The sequence below is a fragment of the Takifugu rubripes genome, chromosome 7 (genome assembly GCF_901000725.2).
Source record: "Takifugu rubripes chromosome 7, fTakRub1.2, whole genome shotgun sequence".
NCBI classification, from domain to species: domain Eukaryota; kingdom Metazoa; phylum Chordata; class Actinopteri; order Tetraodontiformes; family Tetraodontidae; genus Takifugu; species Takifugu rubripes.
Genome location: NC_042291.1, coordinates 8,604,202 through 8,630,057, shown reverse-complemented (window position 1 = coordinate 8,630,057; position 25,856 = coordinate 8,604,202). Strand labels below are relative to the sequence as shown.

Below are 25,856 nucleotides of genomic sequence, written 5' to 3'. Positions count from 1 at the left end.
ATGACCCCGCCGATGAGCGGGTTTTCACCAGTGGGCATTGTGATGGAACGGAGTTTTGGTGAACGACCAGCCAAAAGGCTCTTTAGGCTGACGTTGGACATTTGGAGTAGTGTATACAGGCGTGGAGACAGCCTCTTAATTAAATAAGTTTCATTCAGTCATTTAAGTCTTTGCCACTTTAAACATTAATAACATAAAAATGAGGCCCGTCTCTGAAGCCTGGCTTTGACATTTACACTAGATTTATCACTCAACGATAGAGGCCACTGCCCCCTGCTGGTGCGGAGTGTTACACTACTAGTTCTTCCAGGTTTTTCAACAAGAGCTAAAAAAGATGATGTCATTTGCCAGTGGGAGCAGTTCCGGATCATTTAGCTATAAATACAATGACGGAAGCTCTAATGAACACAACCACGCAGGGTTTAGGCTGTTGGGAGACGAGCGATGATGTCGAACGAGAGCAATGAGGATGGAAATCGCTTGAAAGGCAACAGATGATACATCACGCCTGTCAGTCAATTGTTCTGTAATTGCTGATCTAAATCAGCTCTTGAACACATGCGTGGCCTCTTCACGGTACTTTTCACAGCTCATTTAGTTGCTTATTTGTTTTTGAAGCCATTTGATATCCACCGTATTTTCAACTCGTCGCTACCTCCAGGCAAATTCTCAAGAACGCATCCCGCACGAGTCGTCAGGGGAAGAACAGGGCAGCAAATCTGCCTTTTAACTCTTCTTTACCGCCTGCACACACACACACACACACACACACACACACACGCACACACACACACACACACACGCACACACACACACACACACACTCATGCTGGCAGGCAGGATGGGAGGGCTTCCACAGAAATCTCCTGATGGCTCTACTACAGAGAGAATGTGTGGGCTCTGAAAAGCAGTTGTTTTTGAGAGACGGCTCACATGCTGCTCAAACACACAAGCCAACAAAAAAGTAAATAAATAAATAAAGACTCTGTAAAAAATAAATAAAAAAACAGAAAATCACATCTCTGAACAAAATAACCTGTAGGTAAAATCAAATTCCCTATCTGGGGGCTGCACTCAAACCATCGCCTGGTCCAAGATTTACTTTAAATGTACTCGTTACCTTTTAATCCAAAACTGAAATAATCCTGGACGCTGTTACATCACTGTAACAGCGTCCAGGACAATATGCTTAACATTCCCAAATGTTGCACATTCAATCACTATAATTTGCTTTCAGTGCTTCGATTTAGAGTCTTATCTCCGATACACAGCACACGGAGAGCAGACAAAGTCCAGCCTATTCAGAGGAAAAAGCACCATTCAACATAGCATCAGATAAAAATGGAGTTTGAGGAGAGATTATCTAGGCCAGGTGAAACGCACACAATCGCACACTCAACCACCCTCTCACTCACTGCCAGGTTGACAAATCAGACTTCACAGGCTATTCAGTGTAAATAAAGCTAAATGTCACCTGAAAATGTCGAATTGATCAGACAAGATTAGCATTGGCTGTTTTGGTTTGCTGCCGTTTTGTGATAGTTATAAATTTCACATTTCTGAAGAAACCCTAAAAACAGCTCTGAAACCACAGTTAAATGAGAGCAAAGTCTGAAACGGAAAGTGAAAAAACAACATTTTTAAAACCAAAACTCTTTTATGAAATGTAATAAAAAAGAATGTGAGCTCAGGTTAGCATAACAAGCAATTATAGCTCCATTGTATAACACTTGAAACAACAAAGGCCAGTCAGTGAGCAGATTTTAAATTAAGGTAAATAAAGCAAAATATCTTTTTGATTCACTAATATGAGGGGCCGTTGAGTTTAGGATCGTGTTTGCAGTCCCTCTGGGATTATTATGGAAATATGACTGTCATACACAAAGTTCAATAAGAACACTGTGAAGTCGTTATTGACGATCATGGGTCCCAGGGGAATATTCAGAATGGCTGTGTGTGTGTGTGTGTCTGTGTTCTTGTTCTTGTTACATAGTGAGGACCACAATAGATATTTCATGTGCAAAGTGAGGACATGATGGGGAAGTGAGGACATTTTGTCCTTAAAACCTCAATGTGCAGTTTGAGGGTCCTCATACTTTGTGTTAGGATTAAGGTTCGAACTCTGTGCATATTATGGTTAGGAATTTAGGCCTGATGGTTGGTCGGAAAATACAAAACTGTGGAAACGATTGTCCATGGTGGTTGTCACAATGAAAGCAGTGCGTGTGTGTGTGTGTGTGTGTTTGCGTGCCCTCAAACATCTGTCCAGGATTTTATCATCATACATGCTAATAAAAAAAGAATCACACAGCAACTGAAGCTGCTAAAGCCAATAACAAATGCTTTTTGCAGACACACCACTGTCTTCCAGGGAGGGAGAGAAAATGGGCCCAGCAAAGCTAGATGACACATTTCTCTTATACGCAAGCTGACGGGCATCACCGTGAGTGAACGCGTATGCGGTCGTGATGGATGGCAGCGTAAGAAAAAGTACTCTCATCTGGGTCACGTCTTGTCAGGCTGACTGATTCGCATTGATGAAATCAAGCCATCTTGTTAACCCACCGAGTGGAAAATAAAGCACAACAAGCCAAAGACCGGAGGAGGAGAACAAGAGCAGCTGAGGAGAGGAAGACGATGACAAGAAAATGAAAGCGGTGGGGCAAATAATGAGAGGGAGGGCAGCGGAGGGGTGATAAGTGGTAAATAGCGGTGTAGTGTCATGGCAGGGGATGGATTGGGATAATGGGAGCTGACTGAGAGGGGGGCCCGGAGAGACTGACGCAGAGAGAAGAGCAGGTTGTGCGCACGGGAGAATACACCAGGCACGTGACTAGATTAGGATTACAGAAAGATATATTTGTTGTAAAGAGATAGAACACTACATTTTGGACTTTCCTCCTCATGACCTGCTTGTCAGTAGCCTTTTCTCAACTCCCCCGTTCAAAAACCTCAGGTAGCAAACGCTGGGCTGCTGATGGACATCTGGAACCATCGGAGGAGGCAGAGGTGTCAGACTGACAAGCTGCCCGGTAACAGGCAACATCGTGTGACTGGGATCCTGGAACTGTCCCAAATATGATCATGAAGCCTTAGATTCAATGTCACCTGCTTCTTTAAAGGATTTAAACTTAAAACGGTTAATGAGCATGCGGTTAATGACACTCAAAAAAGACACCTATTTGGAAAGCGGCATTATTTTAATGTCTGCAATATTGTGTGTTATTAGATCTTAATCGAGCATGTATGCAATTTCTGTGCTGGCAAATGTTCCTCAGAGCTGAGATGCTAGTGTGTAAGTTCTTTAACAGGCCCCTGAATGCAGCGTCAGAAACTGATATATAGTTAGTCTTCTTTTCACAATTGTGCTCATTTCTGCTGAGAGGTAGCTCCGTTTTCCTCTCATTTAAGTCACAAGCACAAACAAAGAGAGAGCAAATGTTGCATCAATCTGCGGTGTTTGCGCAGATCTCCCCAGAGAGACTGGATGCCTCCTGAGGGAGCTACCTTCAACAGCAAGGAGCAAACAGCCATTATACCAGCCAGACAACGAGCTACCGCTAACACACAACAGGCCTTAAAAGGTGACAGCGGATTAAGCACCCACATCATTGGTGGACAGATTTATTACAAAAAGTATCAGGAGGAGTTCCACCAGCAAACCTTTAACTGGTCATGACGTTAGCAGGCAGCGCTAATGTAGTTAATAGCTGGGCTGCCCCAAGAAAAAATTGGACATTTTAACTGATTATATTCCCCGCCCTGCTGCAAAATCATGTGTTTCTTATAATTCACCTGAAACAAATAAAGAATAAGGAATAATTTAGCGAGTTTTCCAAGATTCAGTAGCCATGTTTGCTATTCGCAGCCGCAAGCTAACGGTTGTTTGTTTCCAGCCTCGGAGCAAACTGGTGGGACATATGAGGCCCTCAGCGATTGTTTTATCTTGTAGAAATAGACAGAGCAGCAAAGATTTGTGTCACCCGAGGTCCTCATAGTGTAAATTTTGGAAAAGAAAACAATGCCTGTTTTCCATTTTCCCAGGAAAAATTCAGGATGTTCTCCAGTAGATTTAAGGAAAACAAATCCATTACTGCCACCGATTGTTGTGGGTTGGGAGACTGGCCTTTATGGCCTCTTTTAAGTCCATTAATTACGTGATTTTGTGGACTTGCACAGGTATAATCTGATGGGATTAGAGGCTATATTCTTTAAATAGAGTTCTGCGACCAGGGATTAAATGATCACAGCCAGCCGGCCTCAAGAGCAGCAGATTTTCATCTTTAGATCGTGGATTTAGTTACACAAGAGGCGAGTGACGGAGGAAAACATCCGAGCCGAACCAAAACCTTGAACCCAAACAAACGTGAAGGGAGAACAGTTGCAGATTATGGGTGTTGTGCCCCGTCTTATTCTGGGGCTGTAATAACCTGGACAACCTGCTCTTTTCTGGAGGGGTGCAGGTCACGTCTGAGGTTGAGGATGGAGGACGGAGCCACTCGAGGCCTCGGCTCTTACTATCCTCCTCACATCTGGATACAATGTGGGCCGGGGGGGCAGCTGCAGGGGGGAGTGCAGGTCTGCTGGGGAGTCTTTACAGAACATCAAGAGGCTCTGGGAAAAAGGTGCTCCTGCCGGTGGTAGATGTGGGGTGTAAAGGTGGGGGGAGCACTCAAAAGCTCCCTGTCTTTGGTGCCCTCCTCTGACTGTAAGGCCCCGAGCAACAGACAGACAGACAGACAGACAGACAGCCTGTAATTGAACCCAGGAAACAGAACGTAAAGACAAAGAGCCCCGATGGGGGCAGAAAAGCCCCCAAACTGGGCCAAACAACCTCACTTTGGTGCATCCTTTATGTCTGCTGCCCGTCCACCAAAGCCACTCTCACACGTGCACGTGTGAACGTGCCCCACTGCATCGTGATGCTGGGAAATCCTAACGAGTCTGCATAAATACAGCAGCAGCCCCCTCCTCAGAGGGGAGCGCAGCCGCGTTGGAGGCTTCCACCACCGACGCTCCACCATCCCGACCAGCTCCAACATCTGCGAGTGCATCCATGCGCGCTCTCTCCACCCCCCCCACCAGACAAGGTGGCGCGTCCACTATGTGGCCGTCCATTTTGTTAAACAGCCGCTTCAGCCAAAGGAACCTAACCTCTGCCGTCAGCTCTGGCTTTCAGGACGCAGCGCCCCATCAAGGCGTTCCTTTGCTCTCTTTCCTTCCTCTGGGGAGGGAACAGCTGCAACCTGCACCCGTCTGCTGCAGACTCATCCTACAGGCATGCTCGGAGTTCCACTCTGCCTCTGATCCACATGTGGACTCGGGGGTGAGCTCATTAGCCCCTGGGCGACCCCCCACTCCCCCTCTCACCTCTGTCCTCAGTAACCCTGAAGCCCGTCCAGTCCTGATAGCCGTGTTTTATACTGGGCAGAACTGGCCTCTCACGGGCAGCGGGCAGAGCCGACCTGTCCTCCTGTCCTCCAAGTGAGGGTCTGCTGGAGCAGAAATGTCTCGTCTCCCAAAAAGGACAAAACAGTAGCGACAGGCGGGGATGTCGATAACAGGCGCCGCTCAGAAGGCCCCCTTATTTAAAAAGTAATGACTTTTATTTGATGTTTTTGGGCGGCATGAATCAGGCCGCCGTCCCCGGCACGCTCGTGCGTGCACTCAAACACTGGCAGATTGGCTTCACGACAAGGTTAGGCTGACATCAACGGCTAACGATCACTTCCTCGTTGGGCTGAATGATTAGCTGCAGTAGCCTGCAGACATTTCCAGCTTGTCTGCCTGAGTTGATCAGACATGCAACATAACTGGGCTCCAGTCTGTGCCGACCCCACACAGACACACACACACACACACGGGTTGCCTTTTTAGTGTGGAAACACACTAAAACTCGAAGAACGAGCCTTACTTTTTGTGATTATTTCGAGAAAACCGAAGGAAGCAACGAAGCAGGAGGAGCCGACCACGATGGCAACAATCATCTGCAGGACTGGTTTTAAGCAGAGAGGAAGTGGAGACCGACCGTTTGTGCCGTTCTCTTTCAAAGTAGGCCAGCCGCGGCAGTACCACTTACAGACACTAGGAGCTGTAGAGATGAGCCTTTCAACTTTGGAGTTTTGGTTTTGAATATTCAGTGTTGCTTTGTGAAGGGGGCATATGTAAAAAAAAAAAAAATCATCGTGAAAGGAGAAGAAAGGTGTGAATTTGTCACTTAAGTGTTTTTCTGGTGTTTTTCATTTGTTCCCCTGTATTTCTCAGGAGCTCTTAGCACATCTGTTTGTGAAACAGGGATGACAAGACTTCTCTTTTTCCATTCTGAATCTGCTGTGAACACAGCTGCCCACACAAAGAACCATTAAAAAAACCCTTAACTTAAACCTTTAAAATATAAATCCACCTCTTTTGTTTCCATTCATTCATTAACTAGAAGAGAAGGTTGAAATCAAAGGAAATGGAGCCTCTCTACTCGGGGAAACAGTCCGCCCATCCCCCACTCACCCTTAATGCCCTCCGGGCTGCTGTGAGTTTGGATTAAGTTTGGGTGCTGCCTCCCCTCCCTGCCGAGCCGGCCATCACCCCTGCAAAACACACACACACACACAGTCAGTGTGGCCCGACGCGTATAAGGGAGGCCGCAGAGAACCAAGACACGGAAAAAACAGCTTTATAACAAAGCCATGGAATAAACTGATCCGAGCCACCTCTGTGGTGGACAAATAATTATTAAAACAATGTGCGGCATCGGTGAAAGAAAAGGTGCATTAAGCTGCTGGGTAATGTAGTTTTTGTGAAAGAACTGACGGTATTACCTTTTTTTAAAGGCCTTTTTTGGTGCTATCTCATTAAGGCTGGAGTGTGTGCATGTGCGTGTGTGTGCAGGCAGCAGCGGATCAATAACGGCAGTCTACTATAGTGACATCTGGGCTCGGACAAAGAGCGCCGTTCCTTCCCCGGCGGCTCCCTGCCTCCATCCCCGACCGCGGCCACGTGGTTCCCTGGGCTGCTTCTCCCAGCTAAGCTTATTCCTCTTCTCTTTAATCCCGCAGCAATCGCGGCAACAATGCCAAGCGCCTGTTCTGCGGCAGGAATCTAGTAACTATGATCACCATGTCAGCTAGACCTGACAAGAGCTGCTAATGGTGACGGCCACCCTGGTGTGTGTGTGTGTGTGTGTGTGTGTGTGTGTGTTGAGTTGTTCTGTCAGAACTGGCCTGACAGTTTCTGGTTCCGCGCCTTAAACATGTGGTTTGCTAAATCTTTGCGTTGAAAGAGGGGCTGAAAGGCTAGCGGCCGCGCCGCAGGCGCTGATAAATTGGGTCGATACCCGACCCCAATGATTTCCCTGCTCTCAACACGCTCCACCTCTGATTTAAGTGACCGTTTCTGCGCCTTTCTGCAGCTGATTGGATTATTGTTTGATATTACCAATAAAAGTTGGAACAGTCGGTCAACAGTGAAGGTTCTAGCGCACGTTTATCTGAGTTGAATCGCTCCATTTATTCACGTGGATGGCATGTGCACTTATAAACTTGGTTGTTTTTAACAATATAATCGGGATAAAAAGCTTCCGGCTGATGAGTGAGGGATCTCTCCACACCCACATTCAGCTGTTATTACTGGTCTTAATGACAGGACATGTGCGAATACCAGCCGATCCCTTTATTACAGTCACCCGCACAGCCCAAAAAAACTTTTCAAAGTCGCAGTAAATAGATATTTTTTCTTTTCATTGAGGTTTTATTTGTTTTTAAATGCCAATCATTGCTTCTTCTTTTTTTTTTACCAGATTTTGGAGTGTCAGAGGGGCTTTCCCACAACTGCGTCTGAGAAGCGGATTTCCATCGAGTGAGATATCTGACGATGAACCATAACTTTGCCAAAAACAGTTAGCACCCCCCTCCCCCGTCCCTCCAGTTTAAGCTGGTCCAGTGCCTCAATCCCCCCAGCGAGCGCCTCCCGTTCCCGCCACCAGCTCGACCCCTCTCCTATCTTAATCCTCTCATTTCTGTATCATTTTCGGCAGGGCTAATTTACCAGCGCGCACACTTCACTACCTGGACGGGGTTCTTTGGCTCTGCGGGGCCTCTATCGATCCATGCGGGGAGGGGGTGACCCATATAGAGGGCTTAGCCACCCACCTGTTACCCAAGTTTTGAGAAAGGGGGCAACCAGAAATGTTTCTGGGCTCACCCGAAACGTGAGGCGCGACGAGAGCGGCAGCGGTAAATTCCTTCCAAGGAAGCAGAAAGTTTCCCATGGAGGGCTCATTTATAATTTAACCCGTTAGCTCTGTGTTTCTAGGCTAACACAGAGAGCTTGCCCTTTCAGAGTGGAAACCCCCACCATGCAGCAGGGAATCAATGCCGTCACCACGAACAGACAGCAGATCTGCGATTCAAATGATCAGCAGCAGCAAAGAGAGAATTAGTTATCGCCTATTTCCGACTTTAGCTGAAACGCAAACAGATAGCAGCAAAACCAGGTATTTTAAAACAGGTTCGGTGTTGTGATCTGTGGCATTAACTATGCACATGTAGGACTGGAACCCTTCCAGAACCGAATTCCTCGAGGCGCAGGAAACCACCAACAGACGCCTCATGCTAACGCTTGGCAGTCGCCGTTTGAAAACCCAGCTATTCATCCGTCCGGAGGTCTCGCGGAGATGTGCACGCTGAGACCGCTGACATTTTCCAGAACACTGAAGGCGCTCAGATGCAGCAGATAATGAAACGTGGAGAGAAACACTGACCTGAAAATATCAGCAGATAGATGTCATACGAGCTGATACCACATATGATAACGCCAATTTAGCAACCGGGCACTCCTTACGCAAATGTAGTTGCTACAGTTGCTACACTAGAATAAAGTTTGAGTTGTCTTTTTAGACACTTTTATGCTAAAACTCCTCAAAGGTTCATCTCATTTTGGCAAAAAGCCTATATTAGCTAGATTTTTTTAAGATATACATACTGTCTCTGCATAAAACTGGCAGCCCACGTGGCTAAATCTGTCGCTATCACACTGGTATCTGATACTTTGCTGCATCTCTAATATTAGGGCTACACATTTAGCGTGACTTGCTTGTCTTTTTCTCCCCTGCCAAAACAGACCAAAAGCCACCAAAAATAAGTTGAACACTCAGTTAAAAGTTGCCATAAATGTCAAAAGGAGAACCTAATTCAAGGACTGGTTTTAAATGTGCACGCTTAAACCAGGACGCAGCAGAGGAAACGTCGGCGTGAAGCAGCTGCGACTGAGAACAAAGGTGCAAATCAGCCTCTCAACAAACCACCCCGGCGTTGAAGCCCCTCTCATTGGGAAGGTAAATGATTCTGTCTGTGGCTAAAAGGCACAAGGCAGTAATGAGTAATGAAAACAGCCGTGTTAGAGCTGCCATTCAGCGAAGGGCCTGCTGCTGTGGAATGTGAGGCGCCATTCATTCACATGCGTTAAAAAATGCATTTCTGCCACCACAAAGCCCAGCCTTGTCCTCATTGTTTTCCACCACGCCAATACAACACTTCCACGTTCTGTAGGGAGAACACGCACCCAAAAAAGAAGGAATAATCCAACTGCTAATTTCCCTCCCATGAGGGAAATTAAAATGGAGGGCGGAGGGGGCGAAATGAGGGAGAGTCTTTCAAAGGGGCAGAGAGCCGCACCGGCGCTGGAAGTTTGATCGAGATAAGCGGCGGCGGACGGAAAAGTAAGCACACAAGCCGCTCGCAAGAGACAAACAGTCCTATTGACAAAAGCGGAACGTAAGAATGCGTTTATTCAGAGCTTGAAAAGAAGCACGACGGTGGAAGGAAATCAAACACAACGAGCGCTCGCTGGACTCTCCCGAGGCCGTTCCCCTAAAACTCCAAACCTGACCAAAATGTGGACGTGGGGCATTTAGGAGCAGACAAACCAAAACTGATAAGAAAAGAAGAGAGGCAGAAAAGCAACCCCCCCCCCCCCCACACACACACACACACACACACGTTCAACAAGTGATCTCTGTCTAATTAAAATAAAGACCAGACGGCCATCTTTAAAACACCAAACAAGCATGACCTCACGCTGCCATTTCATTAAACACTTAAATAGAAAAAACACTGTTATTTAAAGCTCCAGTATCTCCTTAGATCTATTTCTGGTGATGTTCTGGGGCCACAGAACAGGTGCCCCCCCCCCCTTAAAGACCGTTTGTCATCAGCGCTGATGGAACGAGACGGACGAAACACGTCGTCTGAAATCTGACAGGGCAGAGACGACGTAATCCTGTCTGCAAAACAACGCTCTGTGTGTGCACCCCCACCCCCCCAGTGTCTTTCTGTACGTGTGAGTGAGTGACCCGACACGGGAAAATATACTGTATCTGCAAAACAAGGAGGAGAGAGAGACAGAGGGAGGGAGGAAGGGAAGACAACTGAATTCAGAGGTTACATCACCAAACAGGAACACAGTGTGTGTGTGTGTGTGTGTGTGTGTGTGTGAGTGTGTGTACCTGTACATTAACTGAAGTTTCAATCCATTATCCTTCTTAAACATGTGTGCACGGAGCCTGTGTGTGTGTGTGTGTGTGTTTATTTACATAACTCCTCCAGCCTCAGGGACTCTGATGACAGCCTGTATTAAACTGATAATAAGTTTACCCCCACCCCCCCCTCCTCCTCCCCCCAGTAGCTGTAATTGGAACTTTTCTGGCTCCTACTACCGCTCCTGGACTTCCCAATCTCGCCTCTAACGCGTCACAATCGCAGTAAATAAAGGCAAATAACTTCATTTTGCATGTGATTTGCATCGCAAGGCTCCCTGCAGCGCGTCAGCCCAACGTTCCCCCAAAAAATTGCCTCCCCATCTCATCTGCCCCCGCGGCTGGGGCAGTTCTGCCTCCGAATCCGTTCCCGGTGGGTTTTAAAGGCTGCTCCGCTGGAGGGGCAGCAGGAATAACAAACAACAAGGAGAATGACACACTTCCTTACCAGGCTCACCAGCGCCGCGATCGAACACTGACACGCACAGAAATGAGAGGAGACCGGTGCAGCTCGGGAGGGAAAGAAAAAAAAAGAAGCAAATGCAAAGAGTCCAGATCCGGCAGCGATAAGAGAGGAGACACTCAACTGATCCCGGAGCAGTGATCGCGCCCCGAGCTGCAACTGTGCACGAAAACGTCAACAATTGTTATTTTAATTATTATGTCCGACGAATTCCGACCTCCTTGTGTTGAAGCACAGTACAGGTCCCCCCCCCCCCTCTCTCTCTCTATCTCTCTCTGTCTCTCGCTCGCTCGTCTCCAATCGTTTCGCTACTGCTGCCTTCAAATGTGGTCGGAAATGTGGCAATCATTAAAGTAATGGTCGTTAAGCGACGGCTAACGTCTTGTAAATATTGTAATTTAACCACCCCGCCTTTTGAAGCATAAATGGGCGCCGTGTGGAGCGGGCGATACGATTTATTTCGAGGTGGCCGTGAATTGTAGACGAGCAACTTATTCAGAGTTTAGATTTTGCAGACGGTTCCCCATTTTCTGCCACCTGAGTGAAGGCGGATTCATTAAAGACACATTAACTCTCGTGTTTGCGTCTCTCCCGTGTGAGTTTCTGATTTAAGAGTGATCAAAATGGCGACCAACAGTCATTTTCCAGTTTCACTCGAGTCTAAGCGACGTGATCTGTTGCGTGACTGATCAGATAAGATTAGGCCGTTACAATGAGGAAAAACGGACTCAATGTGGGCGCTTGAACGCAGCACAACTAAAAAAAAATGCCTGATGTGAACTATAGAGGGAGAGAGAGAGAGGGATGATCGAGGGTGTAAAAAATAAGTGGGAGAAAAGTTGTCTGTAAACCTGTCCATGTGCGTGCGCGCGGGCATGCGGGCCATTGTGTTTCGTTTTCTGCATTGATTCGTCATGTGGTGCGTTCACTGCGTTTCAGCGAAGTTGGCTGTTGATTCTACACCACACACCCCCCCTCCCTTCTTGCACGCGCTTTTGGAATGCACATTAAAACGCGCACACCCACACGACAGCATAATCGGTTTGGGAACTATGTGTCTGTGTCTTCTGCCTAATTTTAGCTTTGTTTCATTTCTACCTGCGCGTAATCGCCGCGAGGCCCATTAGTTCGGATTGTGTGTAGTCCGATCTCATTACCATGACAATAGGGTCGCATCCCGTGGCGCAGCCGTGCATCAATCCAGAGCAAAGAAATGAGGAGGGGGGGTAAAGTTAGGTACGTCGAGATCCCCCATCACCCAACCCCTCCTCCACACCCGACCCCTCACGCGCGCGTGCACACGCACGCCCACACACACCACATGCAGATGCGCTGCGAGGAGCTTTAATTGTAGCAGAAACTGAGAGAAGCCCACCGGGGATCTTGCAGCGGATTGAGACCCGCATTCGTGACACTCCGGCACCTGCCTTGCTCAGTGGCAGTTATGTCAGGTTTATGAACGCGCACATACGCGCACGTCTCGATAAAGTAATGACCCCTCATCCGAGCCCTCCCCGCGCGTCTCCCAATGAAAAACACGCACAAATCTCTCCATCTTCTCTGAAAACAACTTTTATTGCTGCCATGAATGTTTGTTGATGCCGTGGCGAGAAACCAGCGACCCCAGATGGGATGGGGGGGGGGGGGGCAGTGGAAAAGTTCCCCTCTTCTTCTCTTCATTTGAATAACTGAACAGTTTGGAGAAAATAGTGCCAGTGGGGGGCTTTTAAAAACAAAGGTGCGCGTTACTACTCGGCGCCCCGCAGGAAACGCATAGACGCACGCTCCTGCTCTGGCTGTTGTCTTGACTTGATTACCGACAGGACGAGGTCTTTAATCAGACTTCCATATTTATAAATCAAGCTCGGTCCGCCGACTTTCACCGACGCGCACGCCACTCCGCTCTGACGAGTGAGCGCGCATAAAGAGAAAGATAAAGACGTGCCTACCTGTTTCCTCCGAGGGAATAATTCAGGGTGACTTCAAGAAGCAGAGACAATCCTAAAGGTGAAAGCATGCTCTGTGCAGTGTACGCTGAAGTGCATGATTGAGGCGGTCGAGTCCATTCGCTCCAGCGGGGGTGGAGCGAGAGTTCCTACCCGCAATTACGCGTTTGGTTCTGGCAGGAGGGACACAAAGACGCGTCCGTGCGTGCTGTTGGTGATTCTGTCCGCTGTGTAAATATCACCAGGGTGCTTTACGGGAGACCCTCGGCTGTTTGCACCCATCCGTGCCCCTCTCGCCAAATGGTTCCGTCTGCGTTAAATGGAACTATCTGCTATTGTCTCATCAGTGAAAAGTTGTTGATGCTGCTCGGGAGTCGCGGAAAGTGCGTCAACGGTGAAGGAACGAAGACTTTACGGGAACAATTCGAAGGTTCTGAACGACACCAAAGACAAGAAGAGGGAGGAAGAAGCGAAAAATGGCGGAGTTTACGTCCTTTTCTTTCCCAACTGCCAATACGGGCAATTAGACGGCCGCAGAGTCATCTGGCTTGATCCACCCTGAACATCTGTTAGTGAAACATGCAGTCAGAGCTCACAGACAAATACAAGGACTGACGTGAATAAAAAGAAGAAAACAATAATAATGGTCCCTGCTGGTGCAGTTGCAAACATGTAAATATAGTCTAATTACTGTTGTCCAGCCAAGCAGGTTGTCAGACACACAGTAGTAGCAGTTTGAGCTTCACCTCCTCCTCAAAGAAAGCAGTTAAAATAAAATAAGAGAAATGTTATTATGCCTGTAGGACAATGCTGCAAAGAGTTCACATAAACAAGGATAACCAAAAGGAAAATAATAACGTTAAAAATTGCCTAATGTTCTCTGAAAGGGGTCAAAATGTTCACTTAATGTCCAGTTAAAGTGGCAAAACTGAAGTTGAGATGGGAAACTGTTAAAGTGTCAGAATGTAGATATAACGCCAAAACACGGCGTTCAACCACAAGGTTCAAGTGGTAAAACTTACAGTTAATGTTGTAACGTGGGCAAAGAAGTGTAAATGTTCCTGTTTAATATTACGGTCCAATCAAATATGCTCATTATTACGTTAATATTAGCGTTTTATTTTTAATATCAACATGAACGAGCTCTTATCATGCAATGAAAGGTGGCATATTGATGATTAAACCTTGGGCTGCTTCATTTGTATCACAAACAAAGGACAAACCTGGGAACGCCACTTCGCAAAACTGGAAAATCCAGAAAAACCTGTCAAATAAAGGCGATCGCCTCGAGCTTCTTCTTCGGTTTGATCTGATTGTTGTCCTGTCGTTCCCATGACGACCTCACATTGGACGCCGGAGCTGCCGGCCTTGTTTTCCTCCATATGAACTATAGTTTTGTTTTTTCTTTAAATAAAGGGCCCCGGCTGCGCCAAAGTCATGTTTAATAAGTGTCACTTCTCAGCAGCGTGGCGGGTGTTGTGCAGAGGTCAGGCCTGTTTGCTCAGCGTGTGCACGGTGACAGGAAGCCATGTTGCTGCTGATGCACCAATGGGTTCAGACGCACAGACATCTTACCTGGCACGGGCCCACGCCGTGGAGTTTACCGCCCTTTACTCAGCTGTTCGGCAGAAAACACGTGAAAACATCACACGTGCACGATCAATCTAGAGCAGAAACACATCCATCCGTGCTGCTGCAGATGTCACGGCGCCCACGTACGCGCGGCGCCCGTGCTCTCCTTCGCGAGCCCATTCTTCCACTCACACCCGTGACGGTAATGGGAAGCACACATGGACGTTAGCGTTAGCAGGCTCTCTGTGGCGTGAGTCACTCTTCAGATACTTCCTGTTATTAGAGCGCTGCTCTTTAAAGCTGCCTCCCTCCTTCTGACTCCTGCTTTCCAAGTCAGAGGGAATGTCAGGCCAGATACTCCAAGGTGTCCTCCCCCCCCCCCCCCCCCCCCCCCCTCGTTTTAAGCCTTTAAGCAGTCGGAGCGGAGAAGACTTCCCGTCGAACACTCTCGGGTCATCTTTATTTTTAAATGTGCCACGGTGAACCTTCATGCTAACGGGAAAATGATTGCACGGTGATGCCTCTGCACGCTGTTGCATGTCCAAGGCAATCAGCCACCCAGAATCCAGAAGCAGTGATTTAAAATCATCTTTTGTTTGTGTTGGCTGAGGCTGAATTTCACGTGCACATTTTATTATTAGTTAATGAACAGGCTACAGCACGCAGCTAGTCCCTGGCAGCAATTCAGCATGGCAGAGTTATCAATGCTGGGGGCTGCTTGGTAATCCTTGGGGGGGGGCTCTTTGATATAGGTTTTGCTTGCTTTTTTATTGGCCCACTTTTATTTTGGGCCGTGACGTGTCGGGAATATTTTACAATCTCCCTATAGAACGGACACCGGACAGGCTGAGGGGCTGTTGCTGATGAACAATGCGGCGAAAATGCTGCTTTGATTGACGGAACACACTTCACACTCTTCCCCAGAACAGAACCGTCCTCCTGTCTTTCCCACAGAAATCAGCTTTTCCCTTTGATAGTCACATTCATTCCAAAAAGATCCCAAATTCTCATATTTCTTACACCAATTAAACTTAATTGCTACGGCAATGACACAACCCCACAGTTGATCTACTTTTGTCTTAAAATGGAGCCTGCCGCTATCCCACACCATCTCCTGGTGACTGACATCTCCAGCCCCCTTGTGCGCAATTAGCTTGAAGAGCATTAGCGACTGCATGCTAATTGTCAGCTGCCGAAGGACTGCAAGGAGAAACCCTCAAGGATACACCTCTCTGCGGGAGAAGGGGGGGGGGGCGGTGCCGGTGGCGAGGGGGCTTTGTTGCCTAGCCAGCACACAAGCAAATACAGTAGGCAGCAGTGGGAAGCCCAGGTCTCGCCATACTACATGAAATATTTATGGTATATCACATTACCCTCTGTGTTTTTCGGACTCTGGTTGCCGCCACACCTTCATCAGTTCAGATGAGGAGGAACAAATTCAGCCGTCTGCATGAAAAAGGCTGATTTACAGACGCAACATCTGCACCTTCTTTATCTGTGCTGTTCAGTTTTTGACGTGGCGTTCAGCCATTTCTTCTCGAGATGACTTCTAACGTGGCCAGAGGCTTCCGGAGTGAATCTGCACACTTTTGAATTCAGAAGAACTGGATTCTTCTATTTCCACACAGTTACAGGAAGAAGCTCTCTCTCTCTCTCTTTCTCTGTCTCTCTCTCTCTCTGTCCTTTCTCTATCTTGTTGACTCAATCTGAAACAGCTTTTTTGGATCTTGCTGACTTCCTGGTTGCGCTCTTCCCCTCCCGCTCATCTTTAAAATATTCACACACCCCCCGCCTCTGCACTCCTCTTCTGTCCACCTTCTTATCAAATTCCATAGGGTGAGGAGGGGAGGTGAGGGCGGATCCTCCCAGGAGAATAATCGCTAACGCCACTTAAGCAGCTGGCAGCTTCACAAACCCAAAATCCCACTTTATGACAGCTAATGCAGCAGCAGCAGAGAGGCTACAGATAAGGTGGCTGCTGTTGTTTGTTAGTTCTGGGTGTGTGCGGTGGGTGAGACGAGAGGGGGGGGGGGGGTCGCTGAAAAGCCCTCTCGGTGCGTCGTGAATGTGACTGATTGAGTCGTCCCAGGTTGTGTTCTGTTGCTAATACAGTTACGTGTTGTAATCGTGCAGTAATAACATCATAATCCCATCTGGAAAGAGAAACTGTGGACTGTGTATGCAGTGATTGAGGCCATTTCCTGTGTGTGTGTGTGTGTGTGTGTGTGTGTGTGTGTGTGTGTGTGTGTGTGTGTGTCTGTGGCAGTGCATTTTAAGCAGAGGTGACTGCAGGAGGCAGCCTGATGGATACAGGATCACACTGCAGCGCTTTACATTGTCTCCAGTCCTCCTCCTCACCCTCCCCTACCGCCTCCCCCTCAGCAGAATCATCACTACAAACCCCCCCAACACACACACACACACACACACACACACACACACACACACACACACACACACACACACACACACACACACACCTTGCATATGCAGCATTGCAGCCGGTGCAGGCTTACACATGAAATGCATGAAACTCCCAACACACACGGGGGGAAAAAATAGCCAAGGTGATTACAAGAAGACCTGAAGTGTACACATGCAAAACACTCTGAAGGGAGCTGCTAGTTCCCTCTAGCAAAACAGTAAAAACCTCAGCCCTCAAACACACGCACGCACGCACGCACACACACACACACACACGCACGCACACACACACACGCACACACACACACACACACACACACACACACACACACACACACAAACACGCACTGGCTCATTCAGAGGCAACCATGCATGTTCAGAGACAAGAAGGTGAAAGATGGCACGGGGGGAAAGAAACGGCTACCGGGGATCTGCCGAGGATATCACAGAGCTCGCTTTCATCAACGCCGCTTCACACCAGGATCCCATCGCACAAGGCAAACAGGAAGTTGGGGCCGTGCAGCTGCTGACATACCTAGCCATGAGAGCAGGTTTATTTTATGGTGGCAGCGACCACGTGAGACGGGGAACAGGAAGTCTCGGCTACTGTCTCTCGGCTCTTTATCCAAAAATACAGAGTGGTGTCTGTCTGCGTTCTTGAAAGCAGGCACGAGGCGGGCGGCTGCGTGTCTGCGTGAGGCAGGAACATCCATTGTTTTCCATTTGTCGAATTTTAACACCAATCCACATGTCAATACTGCTCCTTTAATTCTCGCCTGCATTACTGGAGGTCTTTGAACACATCCTGAGTGGTCCTGATTGAGACATCATCCGTTTTACCTCATGCACACACGCACGCACGCTCGCGATGATGTGCTAATGAACACATGGCCCTGAACACGCTGCCTGACTGACATTGTGTCTGACATTGAATCTGGCGGTAGACAAGCGCTCAGAGGCATGTGATGGGTGTGCTGGCGAGGGGCCGGGTTAGACTCCGGGCGACACACCATATGATATTGATTATCTTTTGTTTAGCTATCTCTGCAGCTCCTTGCCCTGAAGGACTCAACTCACGTTATTGTCTGGCATGGGGGCTCGTTTACTTCAATTTGGAGAGCGCGAGATCTCCTAAATAAGCAGGAAAACCCTCCACGCAAGCGCCCGTGTTTGCCCAACACGTCGCATAAATGAGCGGTCACTTATTTCTGTTAAAGCTCTCCAGCTAAGATGCTAAAACAATGCTTTTCTTCGGCGTTTTCAGCCACGTAGCCACTCTTTTCTAGGATCCTGATTCATTTTTCTACTGCTAAGTTGTTTTTACAGCCCATTTTGGTTTTGGTTCCCATGTTTAGGTTAAGTAGCGTTAGCATCTGTGCGACACTGTTTTAACACTGGGGAAGAAGCTTGAGCTAATGTCACCACTGAAAGGGGGCCTGCCACAGTTGATTTAGCTGACCCTGCTTTCGTTATTTGGTGGTTTGCAGCGTATTGACGGCCTGTGAAAGACGGCTGGAGCAGGAGCAGCTATCGAGTTCAGAGCCCCATATTTCCTGCTTTGCAGACGCAAACTCTAAAACGGTTCCACGTCTAAAAAAACCCGCTCACACGCCTACTCGCCTCAAACACTCACCATTACACCCACCCCCACACTCACTTCTGCCTCTGTCGACTCAGAAAAGTTGAAATTGATACACAACTTCTGCTCCTTCTGCTGCCGGTAACGCGGCACAGGCGTCATCAACGCGTCTGCCGTCGGTTTGATGAAAACGGGGTTTTTTTATTCACCAAACAGAGTCGACAGGAATCAGGGCAGAATTAGAACAACGTCAGACTGTTTTATAGCTGTTTAATCAAACACTTTAAGGTAAAGCTTCCCCCTCTCTTTTGCCCCCCCCCCCTCCCAAAATCTCCCATCTCACCGCCAGCCGTTGCTGCTATTCCTCCATCACGTCTAATCGATTCCTGCAGGTCGATGGCGGCTGCCGTTGGCACATTAGCATCGGCGGAGAGCAGCATGAATTCGGATCCATCTTTCAATATTTGTGTTCACGAGTCAGATGCAGTCGGTCTCACGGAGAACCATGAAGCAGCATGGGCACCGGTCAGTTTAGCCTCGACGTACGATGGCTCGGTTGCTAGCTGAGGTTTCCACACATGAGCCACACAACATGCACGTGTAGACTTGCAAAAAGCTCGTGGAGGCTTCCTTTGTTTAATGAGGCACCAGCTCCTTTTTCACAGCAGGAACTTTTATCATTCAGCGGCATTTTGGAAAACCTCGGCGCATTTTACCGGAATACCCGTGAAAACAAGTCTGATTCAAAATTTTCCCAGGAAAAGCACCTAGTCAGGGGTGATTCAGATTCCCTGTAATCCTTGAGAGGCAGTTTTGTCCTGATTGTCCTGATTGGTGGAAAGAACACCACTTCCAGCCTTTATTTTATCTCTGCGAGCTTCGAGCTTAAAACTGAGCTAAGAGCAGAAGAAATTCAGTGGGACTGGAAGACTCTATGGAAGAATAGCCGACAAGTTGGTGGAGCTAAATGCAGGACACACACAGAAACAAACTCCTGAAAAGTTGAAGAAAGTTAGAACAGATTATAAAAATCTGAAGGAGCAAAGCGTCCCTTTGTGCCCTTCCCCCAACATGTCATCTGCCTGATCATAAATACATCATGTGGAAACACAAACAACACAGATTACCAGGAATTCATCCACCCGGGTAAATAAAGTCCTGGAAACATTGATGGAAACGAGGCTATTGCTGGTACACAGGAGACTAAATTAAGAAACTGATGCTCAGTTGTGGATCTGTGAAATAAAAGCTAAATCACACCCTCCTGCATCCAGGACCCTTTTCACTCTGTGATGAGAGTGTTTCCAACCCTCCATTGAAGGCAGCAGCAGGTGATTTGAATTACTGGCTCCTCTCTGGCTGAAGGACATAATCACCTGCTGGACCTGCCTGTCTTTTCCACGCGTCTTCCCCTGGCACACAAATAAACGCCAGCGTACGGGACGTTTGTCTGCTCGGGTCCTGAGCCGGCTCAGGGCTTTGGCGCATGCTTGTCTGCAGTGCCCAAGCTTAACCAGCACTTACTTAGTGGAAAGCGCACAGAGGCGTCTCGAGCCGCCATCCACTTATCTCCATCTCGCTAATTATATCCAGGGCGTGTGTTTGCGTGTTGGACTGTCCTGCTTCTGCCACAGACAGCTGCTGTTTGTGCTGCCCCGAGTGCTGCCTGCAAGTTAGCAATTAGCCTATCTGTGCTTTACTTCACTGAGAAGTGTATGTGTGTGTGTGTGTGTGTGGGGGGGGGGGGTTCTAAATCCAGGAGCCCCTAACCCCCCCACCCCCAACCCCCCGCTATCCTTTGTACAAAGTTTGGATTACTCAGGCACACATGCAGACTCCAGCCGGCAACAATGGCCGCAGCACAGAAGCATGTTCAAAAACAGCTGACAGGGGAAGTGTTCAGGGCCTGACCTCACGCCAAAGACCTGGGGGCGGGGGTGGCAGGTTGGGTGGGTGGGTGTGTGTGTGGTGGGTGGTTGCACAGAGTCACACATAACCATCACAAGCAAACTAATGCCAGCCTGTTGAATCAACATGTTTTAATCCTGTTTATTTTTTCTATCCCGCAATGATTTAAATTAAGAGAAAAAAAACCCCAGACATGGTGAGGAAATCATGGTAAAAGCTTGCATGAGTGTGTGTGTGTGTGTGTGTGTGTGTGTGTGTGTGTGTGTGTGTGTGTGAGGGGGGGGGGGGGGGGAGGCTGTGGTGGTGGTGGTGGCTGTTTCAGACCGTCCCTCCTCCCTCTTCCTCTGTCTTTCTTTTTTCCTCCCTCCGCTCTCATCTTTGTTCAAGAGCTGCCAGGCTAAAACAAACCACAGCAGCACACTGAACCAGACTCAGACTAGCAGAGATAACCCTGGGGGGGGGTTGTAAAGTATTTAAGCATGATCTGGGCTTCATCCGTCTCACTTTTCTGATGCATACTTGGATTCTTGACATTAAAAATGACCTTTTTTTATTCAAACGAGCACAAACGTAGAAATATAAAGAGCCTCAGGAAGACGTCTGTCGTTACCGTCTTCTTCTTCTGGTGTATTTCCTGGTTCAAAAACCAACAGTGACGCATTAACGCAGCTCTCAGCTCCTTCTATATGCTGGGGGGGTTGCAGGGAAACACAAAGCTCCCTCACTGACAACTCCTCTTTCTCCCCGTCGCCCTCACAAAGCCTCACATGCACTCATTTGTGAATCACTTGAGAGCATGACAAATGTGCATTGGAAGTTTCGGAGCGTTCCCCCGGATCACATTTGCATCTGTCTCCTCTGATACGCACACACATCGGATTGTACCGACTGGACACGGGAGCGCTACCATGCTGGACATGCAGCACAGATGCAGATAAGCAGCGCGGAGGCTGCTTGTGCAGCCTTTATCTGTGGTCAGAGGAAGGCGGCGGGTCAGGGCGAGGTGTCTGCAGCAGCTCCAGAAGGACTTTGCTGCTTGTGAAACGCTTCCAGAATGTTTCAGACTCCAGAAACAAAAGGAGTCTTGTCCACATTGCTAATCCCACAGGAGCGTTTCTGGCATGGGGAGGGAATTACTGCAGATTTCAATCATGTGATGGATCATCAAGAACTGGGTTACAGCACTTGCTTGTCAGGCTAACGGACGGCGCGGAGCGCTAACAGATCGGCTCGTTTGTCCATAAAATGTAAAGCAAGGAAGGGGGGGGGGGGGGGGGGTGAATGCGCTGTGTTCCTATAAGTAGAGGTCGTGACCCACAAGAGGGGGGGGGGGCTTTGAGTGCGTCCTAAAGGGGTGCTGGTGGGAAAAAGAGGGAGTACGAGTCATTAGTAGATTATCAGCCACCGAAAATGTTTTAATAGCACAGCACAGATCAGATCATCAAACGAACAAAGGTCATGAAATCTCTCAAGGTTCCTCTCAGCAGCAGCCAAAACAGCCCATAATCAAGAGCTCAATTCATGGGATTAAAACGGAGCGTTTAGACGTCGGCGTGTTTTTAAATACTCGAACATTCGCGTCAATACAAACAGGAGGACGCATCGTGTGTGTGTGTGTGTGTGTGTGGTGGTGGGGGGGGACAGGGGGACTGGAAATAGCCCACATGCCTTCGCAATCTTCCACTGCATTATTTGTACATCCTTAAGATTTTTGGCTTTTTATCAGTTGTGTTTTAAAATATTGAGCAGAGGACTGTGGACACCTGGTCAGGGTGGACAGAGCTGAACCGACCTGCAGTCGGAGACTAAACAGAGTCTGAGGTGAACAGAAAATGACGACTATGTTAAGTTTGGATCGTTATGTGTGATATGTGTTGCGCACCATGTTTGAAAAGAACTGGAGAAGAACTTGAATTCATGGAGAAAAGACCTTGGGAAGAGGGACGCAGCGTGTGGGCCCTCCAACTCTAATATTTTATGTATGGTTCAATTATCCCAGCAGCCACGTCCATAAAAAAAAGTGCTTTTCTTTATGGAAACATGTCCTATTTCTGTCGCTGCTGAGATTCTAACCTGCTTTATCATGTACATGTGAACAATTGAGTATCAGATAGTCATATAATTAGCAGAGAAATAGACCGTTTACCGTATCTTCTGTGGAAGTGCAGCACGTAAACCTGCTATTTTCAGGACAGGAAGTGTGTCCTGCTGCTTTCACTTCACTTTTCAGCATTTTCTCTGTTTGACTATTCCACCTCCTGTGTAGAACAGCCCGGTTATAACAGCAGTAATAACTGATCTGAGGCGGAGAAGCACCTCTGGCCCCAGTCACCCCTTGGAATGGATGCGCAACACTTTGTCAAAGGGTCAGGTATTAATCTCTGGACGGGATTTCAGCGCCTCCAACGACAACGAACGCGGTCTCTTTTTGGATTTTTGCTGCACATCAAAGTTTTCAGCACTTTTCAGCCCGTCTTTGTACCCCCCCCCCCCCCCCCCCCCCCCCCCCCCCCCCCCCCCCCCCCCCCCCCCCCCCCACACACACACACACACACTCACTTTGTGCGAGACCCTCGCCTCGTCCCCATTGTCATGTTAATGACCTGTTTGCTCCTGTTTTGCCACGGCCCACCATCCATCAAAGCGTCTCCATGTGTTTCATCTTTCCCAACCCGTTTCCACCTGTAATTAGGTCTGGGGGCTGTGGAGATGGATTTTATTAGCACCCTGCAGAGGAAGTGGAAGACATTAGGACGTCTCCTTGGCTGTTCTGGGACCAGCCTTTAATGGTGCCCAATTGATCTGGGCTGTCATGGGGCGATGCCTTCATGTAATATCAGAAAATGTGCTGCTGGGCGAGTCATGTGATCTGCGGGGTAACTAATGACTGAAGTTCTGCAGAGGAATTAAAGAACAATATTTGCTTAAAGTGGAAATAAAGGGGGCGGAAATGGAACCGGTACCTGGAATCTGCCTCCCGGAGTAAACGTGCCTGGGAAGATATCAGCGCTCGGACGTGAGGCTTCCAGTCTGGGCAGGAGCAGATTGTAATAACGCAGGAGGGATGGCAAGAGATTAATATTTAACAGTAATCTGGACGGGACAGATGGCCATTCATAAAAATGCTGAGGAAGTGTGAGGATCCAGTTGCATTGAGGCCAAGAAATAAAGTTATAAAAAAAAGAAAGCCGACGCGATGAGAATGGGCGATGAAGCCAGGGGTAGTTCTATATTTAGGAGGTGAGATGTGGACGCGACGTCATAACCACCAACAACTCAGCAGATGTGCACAAGCACCTGAATTACAAAAGCCCGACGCCTCACCCCGGGCTCCGAACGCCTCGTGTTAATCCAGCCAATCACAGAGCAGGCCCGGGATCAGTGAGGAACTGGATTACACTTAATCCTGTCATGTACCTGCAAATAAAGGGCAACAGCGTCTGGAAAGAGCTCTTAAATAAATTATTTTGATGCGCTCTGATGTTATAGCGAGCAGATTACTCTCAGGAGCCCCCAAACATGAGATGGTAAAAAAAAATAAGTTGACCTTTGAGGGGCAAAACCATTAATAATACTTAAATCATCACATTAAGTTAACGTCTGAATGCGTGCTGAATCACTTTGAATAAATAAAAGACATTCATTCCTCCACTGCCAAAGACGTGCGCTTGTCCTGCCTCCACGTCTCTGTGGAAGCTACAGGCTGTAATCTAAACCTCGTTACAGACAGGATTGGATTATCTTTGACTCTCCGCTGTAACAGGCAGCGATTCATGGCGGCTGCGTGGAAGGAAGCCGGGGCAACAATGGGGGCTTGTATGCGTCCACTTCCTGCCGTCGTTGGACTGTGGGGACGTCTGCGCTGCTCTGCTGACCTTCAGCAAAAAGTGTCTGATGCCTCCGGTGCCTTGGCGGGGCCTGTCTCTTCTCCGGGAGATGGACGGCCATGCATTATTGATCACAAAACACTCAATGCAATGCTATTTCATCTTTGGGGGCGCAGCTGACCGGCGGCCTGTGTGTCTACACATGAACATATTTACAGCAGTTCGAATTGATCCGCGCCTCGACGACGGGCTGCCTGGTTACCGTGCAGCCTCCCCTTTACCTCCTGTTCCCGATAACACCCGGTGGGAGGCTCGACAGCGGAGACGTAGCAACGACTCGCTGATCGCCACGTCCCCCTCTGAGAACCGTGCGAGACAAAAGACGAAGGTGGGCGCCAGTACGGAACACCTGGAGGGTGAAAGGCATCGCCTGGCTCCACGTAACACATCACGTCATGAACTACGATGTGTTTTTCCTTCTCTCATTTCTTCTCTGTGCTGAATTCTGTCAATAAAACAGTGAAGTGATCGAAGAGGAAGGACCAGAGAGGTGTCTGGACTTACCTACACCCCCCTCCCACAGTGAGGAAAGTCACGGGGGAGGAGGCCAACGGCGACCACGACTGTCAGTTGCTGTTTCCGTGACGCCGGAGAGTGATCGGCTTCTGGGGTCTCTGACACACCTGGGAGGAGAGACGCTGGCAGGATGTGAAATGGAACCGAACAAGGTCGCTCCAGAGGTCACCGTTAGACCTGTCACCACCCCCCCCAACAACCCGTCACTGTCGATGCGCTGAGGACTGAAGGAACTGAATCTATTGTTCATTTGCAGGACCATTCAGGGCTTTGGTTTTAAGCGCCTGATGCTTCTGTGCTGTGAAAACTCCATGATTCTGACTGATGGTGATGATTTGAATCTCCTCTCGGGGTGAGGAAGCTGCTGTCACTCCAGCCCGAAGAGGACGGGCGCATTTTTGACCACGTTAACATGCGCGTGTGTTATTTTCGTGTGGAATGCGCCAGCAGATCCTGGCTGGGAAGCTAAAACTTTCGCGTGAGGACAGAAGTGAAAGTGAAACTCAGATCGCTTTCACACCTGGATTTCAATTTGGGGAAGCTGCTCCGAAAGGAAGGGAAGTTGCTAAAAAAAAAAAACACACATTAAAAAGCTGACAGATCTCTGAATGTGGTCAGGAGAGTGTTGAAGAACCGTTGTTGCTACCTTACAAGAATGTTAGCAGTTGACATCTAGCATACATGGATGAGGGGCGCGTGGAGGTCATTCCAAAGGTCAGAGCCTGAGACAGGGCGTAACGCTGTGCATATAGTGTCGTAAGAGGCCCAGCAGGTAAATACACTAACTAGTTCCCAGCCAGTGCAGAGTTAAGAATGTATATTAAGCAGGAAAAGAGCAGCGCATTTATTTTTTATTCGGATTCCTCGCGCAGATGCGAGTTTCCGGACAATCCCTCTCCCACAGGCCACGACAATTTCAGTGATTGATCACACTCCTCTCGACTGCAGCGAGAGGGAGGAGAGGAGACAACAGAGGCAGCGGCAGCAGAAGAAGAACAGAGAGGCAGGAAAGAGGGGCGTGGACAGTCCCACA

The 25,856-nt window shown here is 48.4% G+C and overlaps 1 protein-coding gene across 6 annotated transcripts in view; it reads right to left on the bottom strand.

Annotated features, from left to right (window-relative positions):
• znf516 (zinc finger protein 516) overlaps positions 1–13,742 on the bottom strand; it is a 32,050-nt gene extending 18,308 nt beyond the window's left edge. The window contains exons 1-2 of one of the 6 annotated variants that reach the window (XM_029838437.1): positions 12,941–13,742; positions 6,505–6,584 (exon numbers count right to left, since the gene is read on the bottom strand). The gene's annotated coding sequence lies outside the window, so the exon portion shown is untranslated. Of the gene's footprint in view, positions 1–6,504; positions 6,585–10,976; positions 12,409–12,940 lie in introns of those variants that run through there. The other 5 variants (XM_029838433.1, XM_011605373.2, XM_029838434.1 and 2 more) reach the window with 5 other exon arrangements.
• Positions 13,743–25,856: the final 12,114 nt, after the last annotated feature.